We start from the raw sequence: 21,412 nt of genomic DNA on the forward strand, positions 1-21,412 counted from the left end.
CGCCGGCAGCCGCTCGGCTCTCCCCGCTCCATCTTCGGTGGCATGCCCCGGCGGCCGCTCGGCTCTCCCCGCTCCATTTTCGGCGGCACACCAGCGGCCGCTCGGCTCTCCCTGCTCCATCTTCGGCGGTACGCCAGCGGCCGCTTGGCTCTCCCCGCTCCGTCTTTGGCGGTACGCTGGCGGCCGCTCGGCTCTCCCTGGTCCATCTTCGGCGGCACGCCGGCGGCCGCTCGGCTCTCCCTGGTCCATCTTCAGCTCTCCCCGCTCCGTCTTCGGTGGCACGCCGGCGGCCACTCGGCTCTCCCCGCTCCGTCTTCGGCGGCACGCCCCGGCGGCTGCTCGGCTCTCCCTGCTCCGTCTTCGGCGGCAAGCCAGCGGCCGCTCGGCTCTCCCCGCTCCATCTTCAGCAGCATGCCCCGGCGGCCGTTCGGCTCTCCCCGCTCCATCTTTGGCGGCACGCCGGCGGCCGCTCGGCTCTCCCCGCTCCTTATAGGGTAGTTAAGTTCTTGAATAGAATTCCAAAGGAGGTTGTGGAATCCCCATCACTGAGAGATTTTAAGAACAGATTGGACAAACACCTGTCAGTGATGGTCTAGGTTTACCTGGTCTTGCCTCGGCACAAGGGGCTGGATTTGACCCTCTAGTCTTGGTCTCTTCCAGATCTACATTTCTATTCTATGGAAATTGGGGTTCCACTATTCAGCCTTTTCTCTGATATAGTTAAAATTTAATCTGGCTCTTCTCCAATCTCTATCCCATCTGCTAGGTTTGGGTCTAACCCCTGCCCTCCACCCAATGCAAGCCCATTTCCATTTCTGTGCACTGGAAGAAGGAACGGGAATCTACCCTGAACTTCTCTCCCTATCCTATCTACTCTCTTTTGAAAAGTGGGGCACACAGTCCTGCACCCCTTTTCAGGTAGCTCATGGGGCACCAACTGACTGATCCTTTAGATAAATCCACAGATCCCCCCCCCCCGCCTCCTTCCAATCCAGTTGATATCTTCTGGGGTGGCAGTTGGCCTGACCTCACAAACGTGGGACATCCGGGAGTTGCACTGCCTGCTCCCTATAACCTACAGTAGTGACACCAGAAGTGCAAATTCCAGAAACTATTGTGCAAGGTTGTGCTAGGTGCCTACCTGAGGAGTTAAGTTATAATTCACCTATTTGTGAGGTAAAATTTTTAAAACCTTATGTTGGATTTCTATTGAGATCCTGGCCTTTCAGCAGAGACAAAGAATACTTTGTTATTATATAGCAACTTTCACCCTAAACTCTCCAAGTACTTCACAACCATTAATTAGTTAAGAGCATCAGATAACAGGACTATGCCACGTTAAAATTATTGTGATTCTAATTAAAGGTAATGAAATGATTAGGGAACCTGCACTCAAATTATACATTAGACTAGTGCACTCTGAACTAACAAAACACACTTGAATGCAGGGACTTAATGAACACTGGTTTCTGCAATGCATGTCTGCAGACCAATACTGGCTATACCTGTTTGTTATCAGCCTTCCTATGGTACAGACAGTAACTCACACCAGGCAAATAAAGCCAAATCCAGCAAATCAGCATATGCTTAACTTTAAATAATTGAAGTCAATGGAACTACTCACATGCTTGAAGTTAAACTTGTGCTTAAGTGCTTTGCTGGATCGGGGGCCTAAGTGTGAGAATCTTTCTGCATTTCACTTCCATTGGCCAAACTCTCAAGATTACATGATTATATTGACGGGACTAAAATAAAAGCTGACAATTAAATAAAATCAGAAGATCACACGGCTTTGGTTCCAACTGAGCGACGCTCAGCAGGTTCCAGCTGCTGCTATTTGACTAATAAAACAAGCTTCTAGCCACTTCATGGATATTGGAGCGCACATGGTTTTTCTTTTATACTAGAGCAGAGGTCATGACCTATGGTCTTGGTTGACTTCCCTAATGTTCTCCACTGGAACATGAGTGGAAAAAGAGCTTCTTTGTAAATGAGCACTGACATTTAAAGAGCTAAACTTAGTAATATCCTGCAGAACAGGACTGTTTTTACCAAATACCTTGGGCCATATTCTGATCTCAGTGACACCACTGTGAATCTGGAGTAACTATATTGACTCAGAAGCACATTGGTGTCACTGAGTTGAGAATATGCCATATGCCTGCTTTTTTGCCATTTCACAACAATCATGAATCAAATTTCACCAATTCAAGTACTGCTTTGCATCTTGCAATCCTCTCCTATCCACGTTTAAAGAAAAAGTCAAATTTTCTCCTTGGCTATAAAAAAGTGACTTACCTTACAGTCACGGGAGATCTTCAAGATGTCTTGTCCATGTATATTCCACTTTTGAGGCACATGCATTTGAGAGTTGAAACTTTCTCTGCTGGGGCACACATGCACCCTGAATATTCTTATGCTCCAATACCATGGGCATAAAGGGTGATTTGAGCCAAACTGCTACTGAGTTCCTTCGCCACTGCAGAATCCTGGTATTATAGGACTCCAGAGTTGCAAGGAAGGAGGTGGGTTGTGGAATATATATATATGGACAACACACCTCAAAGAACTCCGGTTACTGTAGGGTAAGCATCTCTTCTTTCTTCCTCAAGTGCTTATCTATATGTCATTTGGTGACTCACAAGCAGTAACCTACTGTAAGGATATGGGTGCTCAGAGTCTGCTTAAACAAAGACTGCACCCCCACTCTACCAAAAGAAGCTGCCTGGGCCTTAGTGGAATGAGCCCTAATCTGAGCTGAAGGCTCTAAACTAGCGAAGTAGTAACAAACCCTAATACACCCTGAACCCATTTGGATAGAATCAGAGATAGTTGCTGGACCTTTCATTCTATCAGCAAATGCTATGAATAGGCCCTACCAAATTCATGACCATGAAAAACACGTCATGGACCATGAAATCTGGTCTTTAGTGTGCTTTCCCCCTATATTATACAGATTTCATGGGGGAGACCAGCATTTCTCAAATTGGGGGTCCTGACCCAAAAGGGAGTTGCGGGGGGGGTTGGGGTCAAATGGTTATTTTAGGGGGGGTCGCGGTATCGCCACCCTTCTGCCTTCAGAGATGGACGGCCGGAGAGTGGCAGCTGTTGGCTGGGCATCCAGCTCTGAAGGCAGCGCCCCGCCAGCAGCAGTGCAGAAGTAAGGGTGGCAATACCATACCATTCCACCGTTACTTCTGCATTCTGCCTTCAGAGCTGGACGGCCTGAGAGTGGCGGCTGCTGACTGAGGGCCCAGCTCTGCAGGCAGCAGTGCAGAAGTAAGGGTGGCAATACCATACCATTCCACCGTTACTTCTGCATTCTGCCTTCAGAGCTGGACGGCCTGAGAGTGGCGGCTGCTGACTGAGGGCCCAGCTCTGCAGGCAGCAGCGCAGAAGTAAGGGAGGCAATTCCATACCCTGCCGTCCTTACTTCTGCACTGCTGCTGGCAGCAGCTCTCTGCCTCCAGACCCAAGCTCCCGGCCAGCAGCCGCCCCTCTCCACCTGCCCAGCTCTGAAGGCAGCGCCGCCACCATCAGCAGTGCAGAAGTAAGGGTAGCAGTACCACAACCCCCCCTACAATAACCTTGTGACCCCCTCCCACAACTCCTTTTTGGGTCACGACCTCTACAATTACAACACCATGAAATTTCAGATTTAAATAGCTGAAATAATGAAAGTTACGATTTTCAAAATCCGATGACCGTGAAATTGACCAAAATGAACCGTGAATCTGGTAGGGTACTAGCTATAAATAGTCTTGGGGGAAATTCTAAAGATTTGGTCCTTTGCAAATAAAAGTATAAGGCCCTGGAAGCATCTAAAGTATGTGGACTAGCTTCTCCCTGCTTTGTGTGTGGTTTAGGGAAAAAAAAAACCCTCATAAATGAATCATTTGGTTCAAATGAAAAAATGTCATCACCTTAGGAAGGAATTCATTAGAGGTCTGAGTGATACCTTTATCCTCATGAAATTCTGCAGAGGGAGGGCAGCTATGAGTGTTTGCGTTTCCCTGACCTTTTGGATGATGTGTTTGCCACTGAAAAGGATGTTTTCACAGATAATGCAACAGCAATCAGGTGGATAGGGGTTCTCATGACGGTAAGGTGGGCATAAAGCCTTCCAGGACTACATTAAGGACTCAAGGAGGAGGAGATTCCCTGGTAAAAAACATGTATAAGGCCTTTAAGATATTTAATTATAGTGGGGCGGGGAAAAGCCTGTGCAGCTTTCAAAAGGGGGGGAGGTGATATGCGGAAATGGCTGCAAGGTGCACTCTAACAGAGCTAACACATAGTCCCGAGCTCTTTCAAGAGAGCTCTTCCCAAGACAGTAGGGAACCGCGAGGTAACAGGCTGTAACTGAGGTTGTTCACACCAAATCCAAAATCTTTCTACTTTGCAGTGTAAGTTAGTCTGGTGGAATCATTTCTGCTGTGGATCAAAATGTTCTAGACATCTGAGGAACATGATTTCGCTATGTCTGATGCCCAGACCGCAGCCAAGCTGTGAGACAGAGGGAGGCTGGATCAGATGAAAAATGTCCCATTTATCTTGAGATTAAGTCTGGTAGAAGAGGTAAGAATTTTGGTGGACGAACTGATAAGAACATCCATTCTTGGTCCCAGAACTGCCTCAGCAGGTGGTCACTAACGTGATGATTTTGGCAGCATCTTGTCTGATATTTCTGAACACATTTGGAATACAGAGATTGGAGGATAAATCACCCATGGAGACCACTGAATGAGGAATGTGTCCCCCACAGATCCTGGTCAGAGACCTCTCCTGAAGCAGAAACTGAGACATTTCTTGTTCTTGGTCTGTTGCAATCAAGTCTATTGTTGGATGTCCTCACTCCTGCAAAATGCAATGGATTACAGATCACTCATGGTCTGACAAAAAATGTTTGCTCAGTCAGTCTCCTAAAACATTCTGCACATCTGGGAGATGCATTAGTACGAGACATATTTGGTGCTGAATACACCAGTTCCATAGTTGAACTGCTTCCTGATGTAAAGGAGACAGTTGGGCTTCTCCCTGCTTTTTTATATAAAACATGGCTGTCGTGTTGCCATAGCTTGAATTGCCAGTCCTTGGGTCATTGGTAGGAATGCTGCAGAAGATTGTTGAACAGCTCTGAGCTGTAATACAGTTATGTGTAATCAAGTCTTCTTGTGAATCTGGAGACCTTGTGCCTGATGATGGACCAGATGCGCTCCCCATTACAGGAGGGACATATCCATCACTAAGTTCTTAGTTGAGAGGGGTAGAGAAAAAAGTACTCTCCTGAACACCTGATTGGGGTCTTTCCATCAATGTAATGATGCAAGAATGTTATGAGAGACTAGCAGAGGCATATTCTTGTGGTGTCTGTTTGGTATGTACACTGACTTTAACCAATCCTGCATGCCGCTTAGGTGTAGTCTTATATACGGTGGGACAGACACATAGCAGGCCATAAGCCTGAGCAGACTTAGATAAGTCCTGACAGTTGTATGAGGTTGGACACGGCTTCAAATCTGTCTTGGAGCAATTAAGCTCTGGCTGTTTTGGAATTTAATATTGACCCTATGAATTCTATCCTCTATGTAGGTGTCAACAGGAATTTCTGCTGTTGAGCTTTGAGCCAAAGACAAGAAAAAGTTGGAGAATCTGGTGATGGAACTCCCACTTGTGATGATTTTTCATGGATGAACCAGTCATCTAGATATGATTAAACTATTATTATGGGCAACAGCGAAAAATTACAAATATCATTGGGGTTGTAGTGATACCAAATGGCAAGCCCCTGTATTGATAATGGTTCTGTCTTACCTGAAATCTTGTACCTGTGTGCTGGCTGTAAGGAGATGTGGAAGCTGGCATCTTGCAGGTTGAGCACTGCATGCCAGTATTGTGAATTTAGTGATGAAATTATGAGGGCCAGGGTTACCATTCTGAATCTGAAGTGGTGGATGAAGGCATTAAGCCACTCTCAAGTCCAGAACTGGGCACCATCTTTCCTTTTTCTTCAGTACTAGGAAGTAATCAGAATAACTCCCCGACACCCTGTAAAGGAATCTCTTCTGTTGCTCCAAGAGACAAAAGTGACTCTACCTCCTGACACAACAGTCTCTTATGAGTGGGGTCCATGAAAAGGGATTGACAAGGATGAGCATAGCATGGAACAGAAGAGAATATCTAACTGAGATTCTCTGTAGAACCCATTAGTCTGATGTTATTTGGTTCCTTGAAACGTGGAAAAAAGTAAAGTGTTTCCCAAATAGTGGGACGGAACAGTAGAAATCCAGTAGACAGATTATGGAGCAACTCCAAAGCGATCCATCAAAATGACAGTTTTGATGGAGCCAGATAGCAGATGCTGAAGGTTTCCTTTTTAAAAACACTGCCTCTGTCTTGGAGGTGCCAAGGTTCTCTGGTGGTAAAAGGTACGCGGTGACAGTCTCTGCCTACAATAAGATTGTGGTTTTCTCTTTTTTCTTTTAGGAGCCAGTGTATGAACTTCAAAGGAACAAAGTATCTCCCAGGAGTCCTTCAGTGAATGAAAAGTCTTGGCGGTTTTTGAGATAAACAAAACCAGTGCCTCAAAGGGAAGATCTTCCACAGTCGACTGCACCTCCCCTGGGATGCCAGAACTTTGGAGCCAGGATGCTCTCCCTCCTCATATCGATGGATGTTGCCATGGATCAAGAGGCAGTATCAGAGCCATCCAGAGCTGCCTGGAAGGACATTCTGGCTAATAAAAGTCCCTTAGAAATCAAAGATTTAAATGCCTCCCTTTTCTCCTGTGCAAGTTTGTCAATAAAGTATGAGAATTCATGGGTACTTTAAAAACTCATAGTGTGCCACCAGCACCTGATCATTTGCATTTCAGAATTGCAGGCTGTCAGACAAATAATTCTAAGCTCAAATAAACTGAACTGCTTAGATTCTTTATCTCTGGGAGTCACCTTTGGCGGTTATCTGCTCCTTTCATTAGCCATCAGAATTTCTAGTGAGGCAACTACTGTGTGAGCGTATAAATACTCTGCCCTGGTGGATGATACCTGGTACCATTTATCTGCCTTTTTAGAGGCTGGAGTTACTGATGCTGTGTAGGAGAGCTGACTCACCACTGGCATTCCCCCTCGTGGCATAACAAGCTCTCCTCAGCTAGCAGCCCCTGCCAACAGAAGCTCCAGCACTGCAGTGGTCTGCCTCCTCTCATGACTCAGTCCTCCAGCCTGGTCATGTTTGGTCCCACCCAGTGGTGAGTTGGAGCCAGTTCGCACCGGTTTGCTACAACCGGTTGTTAAATTTAGAAGCCCTTTTAGAACTGGTTGTTCCGCAAGGGACAACCGGTTCTAAAAGGGCGTCTAAATTTAACCGGCCAAAAGTGGCGCCTTAGGCACCGACTCCATGGGTGCTTCAGCCCTGGAGCACCCAAGGGAAAAATTTGGTGGGTGCAAGCACCCACCGGCAGCTCCCCGCCCCACCCCCAGCCCCAGCTCACCTCACCTCCACTCCGCCTCCTCCCCTGAACGCGCCGCCCCACTCTGCTTCTCTGCCCCCCCAGGCTTCCCGCGAATCAGCTGTTCGCGCAGGAAGCTGGGGCAGGCTGAGAAGCAAGCGGCGGCTTCACACTCAGGCCCAGGGAGGCGGAGGTGAGCTGGGGCGGGGAAAGCGAGGAGGGCCACCCGCGCCGCAGCAGGTTACCGGTGGAGGGGGCCGCTGGGGAACTGCTCCTCACCCCAGCTCACCTCCACCACCCTCGGCCTGAGCGGGAAGCCGCCGCTTGCTTCTCAGCCCTTCCAGGCTTCCTGCCAAACAGCTGATTTGCGGGAAGTCGGGGAAGGGGGCGGAGAAGTAGAGCGGGGCAGCGCGTTCAGCGGAGGAGGCAGAGCGGAGGTGAGGTGATCTGGGGCTGGGCACGGGGTGGGGAGCTGCTGGTGGGTGCTCTGCACCCACTAAATTTTCCCCATGGGTGCTCCAGCCCCGGAGCACCCAGGGAGTGGGTGCCTAAGGTGCCACTTTTGATGTGATCAGTGTGGGAGCGGCCGCTCCCCCTGCTCCTCCCCAGCTATGCTCCCCTGCCCCTAGGAGTCAGAGGGACCTGCTGGATGCTTCCTAGGAGCTGGCCCAGGTAAGCAGTGCCGGGACTCCCCACCTCGCCCCCTGGCACCTACTCTTGGCTCTTAGGGGTGGGCACCCACTACGGTGGCCCACAAGACCCTCCTGCCCAGTTCTGGGGGCAGTCAGGGGACGGGGGGGGATGGGGCAGGGGTCCGGGGGGGGGGTCGTCAAGGAATGCGGGGGTGTTGGATGGGGCAGGAGTCCCGGGGGGCAGCGGTGGGCAACGACCCCCTTGTGGGATGAGGAGGGAACCCGTTGTTAAGATTTTGGCATCTCATCACTGGTCCCACCCCTTCTAGGGTAATGGAAATTGCTGAAAACAATAGCACAACACTCTTTACATCAGGTCTTCAGCTCCAACGCTGGGTCCAGTGATCATTACGCCTCTCGTCTCAGGGCTTCCATAGTCTTTATCCCTTTTATCAAGGGTTTCACGCCACCTTCCTTGGTAGCCTGTAGGGGAGCCCAGGTCCTCCCTCTTCCCTGGGCTCCAATTCAGGTACTCTACAGAAAGCAGTTGTGGTCTGTCAAGTCAGACCCCTTGCTGCCTCCCTGGACCACTTTATACCTTGGCCTGTTTCTAAGCCTTTCCCTCAGCCCCTTCCTGGGCTCACTCCTCTGCAGACTCTTGACCTCCTTCTGGACGCTGCAAAGTTTTTTACCACTCTCCTCAGATCACTGCCTCCATGGGCCTTCTTTCCATAGAGGCCAGCTCCTACTCTGGATCCGCAACCCCAGTCCACATGCAAGGCCTGTAGGTTGGCCTTCTCTGCAACCCTGCTGCCCCCTCCCATCAGGGTTAGTCCTCAGGTATAAACTCCCTCCTGAAGCTCCCCTCAACAGCTGAGCTATCTTAGCCTTTTGTGTAAACCATCTCACTCTTTCAACAGGGTTCAATCATTACCTAAGGCCATCCGATCCCCAGCCAATTAGGATCAGCTGTAAGGGCAGCTCACCCTCACAGGCCAAGCTGAGACTGACTCTCCTAAAAGGGCCAACCAGCCTGTGACACACCAGTGTTTTCCAGTATGCTTTGCTGGCTCTAAAAAGGCTTCATTGTAGGCAGTGCTAAATGACCAGGCACGGAGTTATGAAGAATGTTCAAAAGTGTATGTAAGCTCTCTTGTACCTCAAGAGAATCAGCTGTGCACCTGAGCAGAGCTTGAAAGCTCTTGTAGTTGTTTAAGAGCTACAATGTAGATGGTACCACTGCCTCATCCAAGGACAAAGACAACATAGTCTGAACCTCTATCTGGTTCCGGCTCCGGGTATGAGGGCTCCTCCTCAGATAATACCTCAGGTGCCTCATATTCATGGACTGCAAGCTGAGGCACCCTAGGTGCCTGGAAAGGCAGGAGGTTCTTACTTTGAGGGTGAGATGTGTGATGCCTTGTCTGTCGCAGACCCCAGGGCTTCCAATAGGCCTATGATAGATCATTGTATAGAAAAAGGCCTGTAAGCCAGGGAAAGGGGTATCGGGGCATATGGCTTCTCTTATATCCTATATATGATCTAAGCATGTCTCAGGCTCACTTTCAGACTCGTAAGGATGAAATGAGGCGGGCCTTGGTGAATATGTAGGGAGTCCCTCCCTGCTGTGCTGGGAATCTGATGAAGAGAAAGGGGATTCTAAATCTAAAGGGCAGGGTTGGGATGCTAGGATACATTGGTAGCCAAGCTGTAATTGGAATCATGAAGGAAACTAATACTGCCGAGGTAAAGATCGTCAGCATCACAATGGGGATATTTTACTGTGTGAAGAGCCGTGTGAACAGTGCAAAAGTGTCTGGTGCCAATGCACTCAGCATTGAAGCGATCGGTATTGAAAAGATTGGTACCAAGGGACCCCCTGATGCTCTGAGCTCAGTACTAGCAGTGAATTTTGATTCCTGAGAGAGTGTCAGAGACCTGGCACTGTACTCCCTCAGATCTCCAGCGGTACCCAGCTCAGGCCATGAAGTCTCTTTCATTTGGAAGCAGTAAGGTGACTTGGAACTCTTTTTACAGGGAATTCCTGTAAGATGCTCATTTTTTTAAAGTGTTTTTGCTTTTTTCAGTTCTACTTGAGTCCATAGGTAGGACAGTCTTCAAAGGTGGAACCTGGAAGCTATTGGATCCAATCTCATAGGGTCACTCATCCTGGGGAGGGTCTCCCCTTCCCAGATCAGAGGCAGGTCACGTGGAACAATCTAACAAAAACCATGTAAAGGGTGCCTCTCTTGCCTACAAACACTTTTTAGAAAAGGCCTTACACACAGAGCATTTGTTGGGAGTATGACCCTCCCCAACAGCAAAAAGATATCATTAATTGGTATTGCTACTTCACAACCTACACAATACTTAAAAGCCAGAGTAGGGTGACCAGGTGTCCGGTTTTCAACCAAAACACCCATTCGAAAAGGGACCCTGGCGGCTCCAGTCAGCACCACCGACACGGCAGTTAAAAGTCCAGTCATCGGTGCTGTGGGGCTAAGGCAGGATAGTACCTACCTGTCCTGGCACTGCACTGCGCCCCACAAGCGGCCGGCAGTTCCGGCTCCTAGATGGGGGGACGTCGAGGCTCCGTGCGCTGCCCCTGCCCCGAGCACCAGCTTCACACTCCCATTGGTAGGAGCTGGGGAGGATGGTGCCTGCAGGCGAGAGTAGCGCGCACCATGGGGAGCCTCCTGGACCCCTCTGCCTCAGCGCCAGACCTGCTGGCTGCTTCCAGGGCGCAGTGCGGTGCCAGGGCAGGCAGGCAACCTGCTTTAGCCGTGCTGCACCGCTGACCAGGAGCCGCCCAAGGTAAGCTCACGCCCCAACCTCCTGCCCCAGCCCTGAGCCCCCGCAACTCAGAGCCCCCTCCTGCACCCCAAATCCCTCATCCCTGGCCCCACCCCAGAGCCTGCACCCCTAGCCAGAGCCCTCACACCCCCTGCACCTCAACCTCCTTCCCCAGCCCTAATCCCCCTCCCACCCTCTGAACCCCTTGATCCCAGCCCATAGCACCCTCCTGCACCCCAAACCCCTCATCCCCAGCCCCACCCCAGACCCCACACCCCCATCCCAGAGCCCTGCTGCACCCCAACCCCCTGCCTCAACCCGCAGCCCCTTGCCCCAGCCAAGCCCGCTCCCACACCCCTCATCCCCTGCTCCAGCCCAGAGCCCTCACCCCCCCTCACACCCCAACCTCCTGCCTCAACCTGCAGCCCCCTCCCACATTCCGAATCCCATGGCCGCATCCCCCAGCCTGGAGCCCCCCCTTCACCCCAAACCCCTTCATCCCCAGCTCCTCTCAGAGCCTGCACCCCCAGCTGGAGCCCTCACCCCCTCCCACACCCCAATTCCCTGCCCCAGCCTGGAGCCCTCTCCCACACCCTGGAGCCCTAATTTCTGGCCCTGCCCTGAAGCACCCACCCCCAGTTAGAGCCCTCACTCCCTCCCGCACCCACACCTCCTGCCCCAGCTCAGTGAAAGTGAGGGTGGGGGAGAGCAAGCCACCGAGGGAGGGGAAACATAGTGGGCGGGGCCTTGGGAAGGGGCAGGGCTAGGGTGTTCGGTTTTGGGTGATTAAAAAGTTGGCAACTAGCCCAGAGACTTATAAGACATCTGTAAGATCCGATACTAGGAAAAAGTTCCCAACAAGATATAAAAATGAAACTGTAATAAGGTACGTAAACCACCCAAAACTTGCCAACAGGCAAACTAGCCTAAGTAAGGCCATTTCTATATGTATAGTGCCGAACCAGCGCAGCTGCACCGATACAGCTATGCCCCTGCAGTGGGTCTGGTGAAGAGGCTCTATGCCAACAGGAGAGAGCTCTCCTGTCGGCATAATAAAACCTTCTCTATGAGCAGCAGAAGCTACGTCAGCGGGAGAAGCACAGGAGCACTTATGTAGATGTAACTTTTGTCACTTAGGAGGGTGGTTTTTACAAACCCCTGAGCGACGTAAGTTATGCCGACATAGGCTGTAGCGTGGACATAGCCTACAATTCTTCCGAACTGATGTTAATAAGTACAACTAGCTACAAAAGTCTCTGTAAAACTGTGTCGAGATAGATACTGTGGAGTTCCATCTTGCAGCCTTGTGTGGCTGGAAGGAACTGAGTGAACGGTGCTTGGGCCCACACCGCCTTTTATGCTCTTGGCGGGGGAGCATGAGGACATTTGCGGGACCTCCCTGATACCAAAATGCACTGCTGGCCAGAAAATTCTACTCTCGAGTGCATGGAGAGTATGTGCACCAAGAGTGTAATATATATGGACAAATATTTGAAGAAGAACTTTATTCCTTTCAATTTCAGACTCCCATTTATGTTAAAAAATCGAATCAATCTAGTGCAAGTTTATGAAACAAATAACACAGCTGCTGGGGAAACTTAACCAAATGAAGGAGTCATATTTTCATCCTCTGGCTTCGACTGCTGCTTCTAATTTATGCTGCCAGATTTGTCAAGAAAAGAAAACTCTCTTGGCAATTTAGGAAGACTGCAAAGGACCATTTGACAACATACATAACACACAGATCTTCATATTTGGCACCTCGGGGATTTTAAACAAGTTCTGATTTGGATAGAATGTCCCTGAGGATTTACACCTTTACGTACATGCAATAAACTTGGTGAATTAGAAAAAACAGTAAGCTTTTCACCAGAGGCTTATTTTGGATCCCAATAAAAGAAAATTAAAACTCCTGCTGCCCACATGAGCCTGCATGTCTGGGTCTGTCTTGATAGCTAAAATTATCCCTGGCATATTAGAACCTGTCAATATTTTTAACTAGACAAATGACATATAATTCCTAGAGGAGTTCTAAACAACTTCATTATAGAAGCTGTGAGGTAGTCACAATACATTAGGAAGAACAAATGTAGTCTGCAGTGGTTTTTAGGTTCTCTCTATACCATTGACTTACTAGAGGAGAGTGCTGCTAATTACACTTACTTGCATTGATTTTTTTTTCCTGAGGATGGATTACCTTGTCCTCCCCTGAATCTAATGCTTTAAATTAGAATAAAACTGCCATCTGATGCAGGTTAGGAGTCACCCTTGAAAGGAAGACATCAAACATGACATTTCAAAGAACTCCTCTCTCCCTCTCTGCCCCCTTCCCACTTTAACAGTAGTCCTTCCAAAACATGCTGAATAAAAGTCAGGTGGGAAGATATGATTTAGCAAACTCCACAGCAACATAATATAAAACACAATATAGGAAACACCAGCTACATCTCTTTTGGACAGACAAGGTTCAGTGGACCAACTTTGGATGGGATTCTGATCTCATCCCATTGAAGCCGAAGGTGTTACTGAGATCAGAATCTAGCTAAATTAATCTTGTAATATTATATTCTTATGTACACACCCTCCTCCTCCCTCTCCCTTCCATCTGCATAACAAGGCCACAAAATTTCATCCAGAGGTTCCTGCATCAAGCCAAATAACTTGTTACACGGCTACAACAGATCAGCCATTTCCCTTCCTTTCATTTGTATTCTCTCTCTAAACCTAGAGCATTTGTTGGGGTACCACATCAGGCCCAATCCTGCTCCCAGGAACATCAATGGCAAAATTCTGTTTGGCACAATCCTGGCATCCAGCCCATCTCTCTGCCAATGGAGGGTTGCCCCCTACAGGATGTTTCTGGCTTTTTATCCTTCCTAATTTTCATAGCATCACTTCCCTTGTGTGGTGCTTTAGCCCAGTGGATCTTGCTGTGAAGAAGAATTTCCTGATAATTACACTAGTTTCTCCTTCTCTTAATTTCATCCTATTAGCAGAAGTCCCACCTCCCTTTTCCATGCTATGTCCATTCCCTCCGTCATGTTTGTATCCTTAAATACTTCCAGACTGTTATGTACCCCTGCCCTTGTCACCTCTTAACCAAAACACACAAAATTAGCTGTTTTAATCTTTCGTCATGTGTCAACCCCACTAGACCCCATTCCTGATTATACTGGCGTTGCTCTCAGAATACACAGTTATATTGTATACTTACCTCAATTACGTGATTATTGATGAATTAATATTTGTAAAGTGCTATGTAAGTGCTATTATTATTGATTGACTGATTCATAAAACATCCTTTATATGTACTGGCTAATAAATTACAGCACAAACACATGTGGAATCAAAAATAGCATGAGAAATAAAAAACCTGTGAGGGTGGAAACACTGAAATAAATGGAGAGCTATGTTGATCGACACCAGCTAAGCACCAGGCCTTTTTCATCTGATCTCATATGTGCTAAGAGAATTAGAGGCAATAAAAGGCAATATGAGAGGGCATTTCACGAGTGTGGGGCCAGATGTAAAATGTCCTATACTTGATTACTTCATGGTACACAGATGACATGACAAGCAACGGATCGGATATACAAAGTACATGGCACAAGAGGGAATGCACACCTAAACCAAGATACTGAAATACAAGGAAACCCAAGTGTGCAGAATTTTATATACATTTAGTAAGGTTGATGTATTATCCTCAGGTTGATGGGTAGCTAATGTCACTGCCAAAATAAAAGCCTAACCCGGCAAAGCCATTCTCATGAGTACTCCTTGTGCACACAATAAAGTCAATGAGACTAACTGTGGGTCTAAGGTTTGAAGGCTCTCTGAAGTAAAATATGGAAGTTATTATAACAATAACAAACAGGTAATACAATTTTACTGATAAAAGAACAAAACATGGGACAGTCCCAGCACTGAAGCTCAATGGCAGCCAACTTGGTTCCACACTGGAGTGTGCAGCTTCTTTGATTGACACCATACATCAGGGGTGGCTAACCTGAGTCTGAGAAGAAGCCAGAATTTACCAATGTACATTGCCAAAGAGCCACAGTAATATGTCAGCAGCCTCCCAACAGCCCCCCCCTCCCAGCGCCTCCCACCCACCGGTAGCCCCGCCAATCAGCGCCTCCCCCTCCCTCCCTGCACCTCCTGATCAGCTGTTTCATGGAGTGCAGGAGGTTCGGGGGGGAGGGGAGCGAGGGCATGGCAGGCTCAGGGGTGGGGGTGGGAAGGGGTGGCGTGGGGGTAGGGCCTGTGGCAGAGCCAGGGGTTGAGCAGTGAGCATCCCTCCTGGCACATTGGAAAGTTGGCACCTGTAGCTCCAGCCCCAGAGTCGGTGTCTGTACAAGGAGCCGCATATTAACTTCTGAAGAGCCGCATGTGGCTCCGGAGCCACAGGTTGGCCACCCCCGCCATAGATACCATTATAGCTACAAACCGTACTAACTCAGCACTGTGAAATCAGTGCTTTAAAAAGCTCGGGGAATTACAAGCACTTGAAACATCTTCCTCTCTAACTTATTTTCTTCATTTGCATCATCTTAGTGACATGAGTAAAACTCATGCTCTAGATTTTAATGATCATAGAATCACAGAATATCAGGGTTGGAAGGGACCTCAGGAGGCCATCTAGTCCAACCCCCTGCTCAAAGCAGGACCAATCCCCAACTAAATGATGGTGACCTTTGGGAGGAAGGATGTCAGTGCTATATTAAACATAAGCCAGTTACTCTATTATGCTTTTCCACTCTAGTCTAATGACAGGGTAACAAAAGTAATTACCAATTCTTACAGCAAAGACTCCACTCGAAGGACGTGCAAGAGTTTCTACAAAATGGGTGCTTAGATCTGTTATAACTTTATATCATCAAGCAAAAGTGAGATATGTGCTGTTGGTCACCAGCCTCAAAAACCAATGTATTTAATCTTGGGGAAAACAGTAGATAGTGAACAAAATGCTTGCTTTGCCAAGCTTTAGTGCATGGTGCCCACATCCCTGGGTGCACTGGCCTTGTGCCTTGGGGACAGGAAATGTCCACATATTTGCCTCTTAAAGACATTACTATGAAAGAGTTGTTCTGCTTTGAAAAGCTATTATGTAATATTGGCAATACTGTGTGCATGTTTAGGAGAGGGTGGGTGATGCCCCGTATCTATTATTCTCTCACTGATTCCCACATCAAATGTGCTCAGTTCACAAGTCCTACTGCCAACCCTGCTACCTCAGCCTGGGATGTGAAAATTAACGTGGGACATGCATCAGCACCAGTAAGAATTTCTGTGATCAAGTTAATGGCAGGACAACCTACTCACTCCAGGTGTATCTGTATGGAATTTAGTAAATAATTCTATTAAGAATGCCAAAGATAGATAGAATCCAGATGCTCCAACGTGACATTCCCTTCCTGACCTCTCTCTGTATCTTTACCCAAATCCATTTGAACTGCACCCAGGTTACAGGATGGACTCAGCTCAATACTAGGACTGTTGGTCTGACCTCCATGGGGGAAACTCCAGGTTTGCTCTGGAGCAACTAAGAACAAAATTTAGCCCTTTATCTAGATACCCCCTTTAAATTAAGACATGGTATTTGACTTTCATAAAAAGCTTCAATAAAGATGGACCCTCTCAAATACCGGTGTTTTCAGTGATTAGAAAAGTATCTTCCAACTGGCTCTAAATATTTTAATCAATTTCGAATCCAACACTCCAAGTTTCTAATGATAGTGACATAATTATTTTCAATATCCACTGAAAGACATTTTAAAAGGTAGACTCTTGAGCAACAGTGCTCTTTACAAAAATTAGTGCCTTTTGCACACTGGGGAAAGAGCAGCTGAGAAGGAATTTGACAAGTGCCACTGGAAGGTATTTTTCATAGACGTTAAGTATATCCAGTCCTGTACAGTTTGGATTTTGTTTTAACATCTTTCTATTATTCAGTGTCAATACATAGACTAATTCTCTGTTATGGCTGTAATTTTCACTGTGGAGCTACTTCCCATTCTTTTTATACCATATTTTACAGTAACCAGAGCACAGTTACTATCAATTTTAACCATCAGAAAAATCAGTAATGTAATGAACTCTGCAGTAGTGCTAGTTTCTGATCTGCATTGCACTTGTGTCAGTCTGAAGTAACTCCGCTGACTTCAATACTGTAATTCAGAACAGAATCTGTCCCGTAGTGTATACACATACAATTGTTCTGTGTTGGAGAGAATCAGGACTCCTCAACCCTATGTTGCTAACACTTTTACTGCTAGTATTTCCCTACCTCACAGGGGTGTTTGTGAGGATAAATACATTCAAAATTGTGAGGTGCTGAGAAACTACAGTGATGGAGGCCATATAAGAACAAATAGGACAGACAGATAAACAGAGATTTTCCATTTGTTCAAGTAGTAATGGGATCTGCTTTTTCAGTCTCTGTTAAATGCATAATGTATGCAGCACCGTTCCTCAGCTGAACAAAAATTCTTGGAGCCCTGAAGGGTGTCCCTGTCCCCTGGATTTGTGCAGTATTCCTTGCTGAACTCCATTTTCCACAAGCCCACGGAGCACTGAAGATTTGCCAACCGGATTTCCCCAAGGCCTGGCTGCCAAGCGCATTGCCAAAGCTCAGCAATACTGTAATAAATACTAATAAAAAGTAAACAACAGTCTGCATTGGTTTAACAAGGCTCTTTTATAATTAGGAGCAGTAAATCATAATTAAGCAATAAATAAATCAACACATAAGTAGAACGCTTTTTTCCTTTGAAGGCTTGCATTATTTTCAGTTTAGATCTCTTCTCCCAATTTCTGAAGTCCCCCCACCATCTCCATCTGTAAGATTTTGGGAAGGTTAAACAACAATTTAATTAAAGAACCTATAATTATGTCTTGTATTAAATGTATCTCTATATTATTTATTATGTTTACAGCACACAAAAGTAGGCAAGGGATTTTATAGACAATGGACCGGGTTCTCCTCTCACACCAATCTAAACCTGTTTGACTGAAATAGGGTTACTCCAGATTTTTCACTGGTGTAAGTCAGAGGACAATCAGGCTTCAGCCCCCATAAGAGTTTACAGACTAATTCTATGCATGGCACAACAAGTGAGGTTACTCAGAGAAAGTTGTGAGGATGACAACCAGAGTGACGTTAACACCATCACATAGTCTCTAAGCACAAAGCTTAATGAGACTATTTCATTTCTATATTTATAAATGTATTGACTTAGTGTGGGTGGCTTAACCTGCTTCCAGTAAGCAAGATGGTAGAAGTGAGTGTTTAGGAAGGATTCAAAGGAGGTAGCTTGGCAAACAAGTACTGGGTGGGTATTTCATGCACGGGGGCAGCCTGAAAGTAGGCACAGACAGGTGTGGGAGGAGAAGAAGGTGGCATTGTCACTGGCATCACAACCAGAGTGGAGGGAGCCACAAAGAATAAGGCAAGGGACACGGGCCTGAGCAGCTCTCTAGGTTAGAATAGTGTAGGGCCCGGAAAGTGAAAACAATACATTTGAACTTCATACCGTAACCTAGGACAGTGGGGAGTCAGCTGAGCGATTAAAGGGGTGGTAAGTGGTGAAGAATATAGCAGTGGCATTTTTAAATAACAACAGTAGAAGTAATTAGAAGTAGCATTTTGGACAGACCAAGGGGAGTTATCTGGGGATTAAGATGACTAGGTAGGATGAAGCTGCTGTAAGAAAGAAACAGAAAAAGGTGATGCAGAGGCCAGAGTAATGTAGATTATAAAGGCTAAATGTTGTCTTTGGTCACCTGCACTGAAAAGCTCACACTGAAGTCAATGGGAGCTATGCACCTATAACCACTGGCAACTTTCAACTCTGAAATTGGTGACACTAGATATTTTCATTTTTGAAAGAGGAACAATTTACTTTCTAGGGGAAGAAAGCAGGAAAGTACTTAGAGCAGGAATGTGAGTCCTTCTGTACTGAACTCTGTACTCACTTGCCATATTGATCCTGGAGAAGTCACTCAACCTCTGTCTACCCAGTTTATTCATCTGTAAATAGACAGCATAGGTAGAAATTTTTTGTCGAGGGCTTTGAGAGCCTCAGATGGAACTCACTCTGGCCACGATCCAAACTGCAGGGAATGAGCTTCAATGGATCAGGCCATATGGAAATCCAAACTGTGAATATTAATAATGTGTAGCAAACGCTGATTTAAATATTGCCTTATTGTACTGTGCTCATCAGTGTATATTATATTATTATTATTAATATAACAAGGCCCAGGCAAAGACAAAACATAGTAACCATGATATTGCTATATGTGATTGTCTTATTCCTCTGCTATATTGCACCAACATTGTGTGCCATTAAATTCCATCACACAAGAGAAAATGTCACATAATATATTTAGACAGTGAAACTTATCACATGTGGGAAGTTGGCCATAATTGACATTTATACTTTGAATAGTTGTCAGGTATATCTGTTGGTTGTTAACCAGGCTCTCCTGAGGCCTTATGGCATGTTTGTGAGCAAGAATCCCATAATGCTTTGTAGTAATGTTAAGAAGAGGGAAAGTACTCGCTTATGATGAGCTTTGTAGTATTTCCTAAGAGCTGATAAGTATTTTTGAATGTACACTTCACAATAATGAATGGATGTGAGAGTTAACAAAATGTGAAAGGACAAACAACAGATGTTGGATCACACAGTTAGAAATTTATAAAATGTACTGAAAAAACAGGAAATATACTAAAATATTTCTAAAAGTTGGAAAAGAAAAAATAATAGAAGCAAAACTGCAAACAAGTTAGGTAAAAAAGTGCTATGCTATGACCCAATATAAAACCAGGCAGTATCAAGAATAGCTGTTTTCAGGTTGTAAAGTATGGTTCCACAGATATTTGTAAGGTAGGCCTTTCTGTTATGCTTAATAGACTCAATCAAGATGAGTTATCTGAGGTCCCTCTAATTATTGACTAAATTCAGACCCGTCAAACTTATTGATAATTAATTAACATAGATCACTGAAAAGAACTGCAACACTGGCTACCACAATGTAATTAGAAGATGTCACTCATTTAACACTGCTCAAGTGTCCCACAGTTTTCTATATGTTAATAGCCTGAAAATTATCTGTATTGGGCCACACTTAGCTGTGACATAAGGGGTGGTAAACAGCAGGTGTAAATTGGTTAGAAAATGGATGTAAGTGGTATAGGACAGTAGTGTAACTTGCACCAGATGAGCTTTCAGAAGGCCATATTCTTCAATGCTTTGTGCAATCATTTACATCGCTGTATAATCAGTGAAAAAATGGATGCAGCATTTTCAACTCACTTTACAAAGGCGTACATTATTAGATAAGGTCAAAAGCAAGAGAGAATTAGGCTCAGAAGGTATGGAAAAATGACCGTTATTTATACCAAGTACTTCTATATTGTTATTTGATTTCAGTCCAGACCTTTCAAAGGAATTGTATCCCCTTGCTGTAGGCTGCCTTTGGCTAAATTTGGCCCATTTTTGCTCTTTAATCTGCAGAATTTCTTTGTGCTATATTCTGATCTCAGTTACGCCATTGTATCTGGTGTAACTCCTCTGATGAAGGCTGGATTTTATCTGGAATGACAGAGCAGATTTTGGCCTTAGTTTCTATGGGCTATTTCTATGCATTTTTTTTTAAGCAGAATTTGTTGTCTAGTCACATGTAGGTGGTTACTCTTGGACTGACCTGTAGCAGTCCTATAGTTGCACCAAATCTTGTTCAAAGGAGGTCAAATAAGGTGTCCATGGAAAGGTTGTAATTTGTTGGTTATGATTATGCTGTCCATATGTGTGTATCATTTTTGTATTTGAAGTTATGCATATTGGCTACGTACTTGTATATCAGTGTGTTTGATTCTAAGTAGCATCAAGGAAGCATTTGGTCAGCTTCTTGAGAAAGGACTATTCTGAATAAGTGCCCAGTCAAGAAACACGTAACTGACAATGGACTTTGGGAGACACCAGTCCACATCTGAGCTTTTCTGGGAACATGTAAACAATGGCATCGGCCTGCAAAAAGCTGAATCATCCATGGACATGTGACTTGCCCAGGTGGCTACAAACTCCATCTTGTTGCTGTGATTTTGCACAGAACAACAAAGGGGTTTCCGCCCACAAGAGAGAGAATATAAAAGGCTCTAGAAGCCTCTCCATTTTGTCTTCAGCTGGCTCAAGAGATGCCTAAAATAAACTGAAACCCAGGACTGTAACTACGGGGGTGTGAGTGATTGCTGGACCCAGGCCATAAACCACAACATTAGTCTGAAAAGGACTGGGCCCAGACTAGGAAGGAGTCTAGTCCGAAAGAAGCTTACTGGAATATCTCTGAGGGTGAGATTTACCTGTATTCAGTTTCCTACTGTATTAGGATTAGACTTGTGTGTTTTGTTTTGTTTTGCTTGGTAACTTATTTTGTTCTGTCTGTTATTACTTGAAACCACTCAAATCCTACTTTTTATACTTAATAAAATCACTTTTGTTTATTAATTAACCCAGAGTAAGTAATTAATACC

At 46.0% G+C, this 21,412-nt stretch overlaps 1 protein-coding gene across 1 annotated transcript in view; it reads right to left on the reverse strand.

Annotated features, from left to right (window-relative positions):
- TENM4 (teneurin transmembrane protein 4) overlaps positions 1-21,412 on the reverse strand; it is a 1,747,045-nt gene that overhangs the window by 279,631 nt on the left and 1,446,002 nt on the right. The gene's annotated exons all lie outside the window — the stretch shown is intronic.

The sequence above is a fragment of the Chelonia mydas genome, chromosome 1 (assembly GCF_015237465.2).
Source record: "Chelonia mydas isolate rCheMyd1 chromosome 1, rCheMyd1.pri.v2, whole genome shotgun sequence".
NCBI lineage: Eukaryota > Metazoa > Chordata > Testudines > Cheloniidae > Chelonia > Chelonia mydas.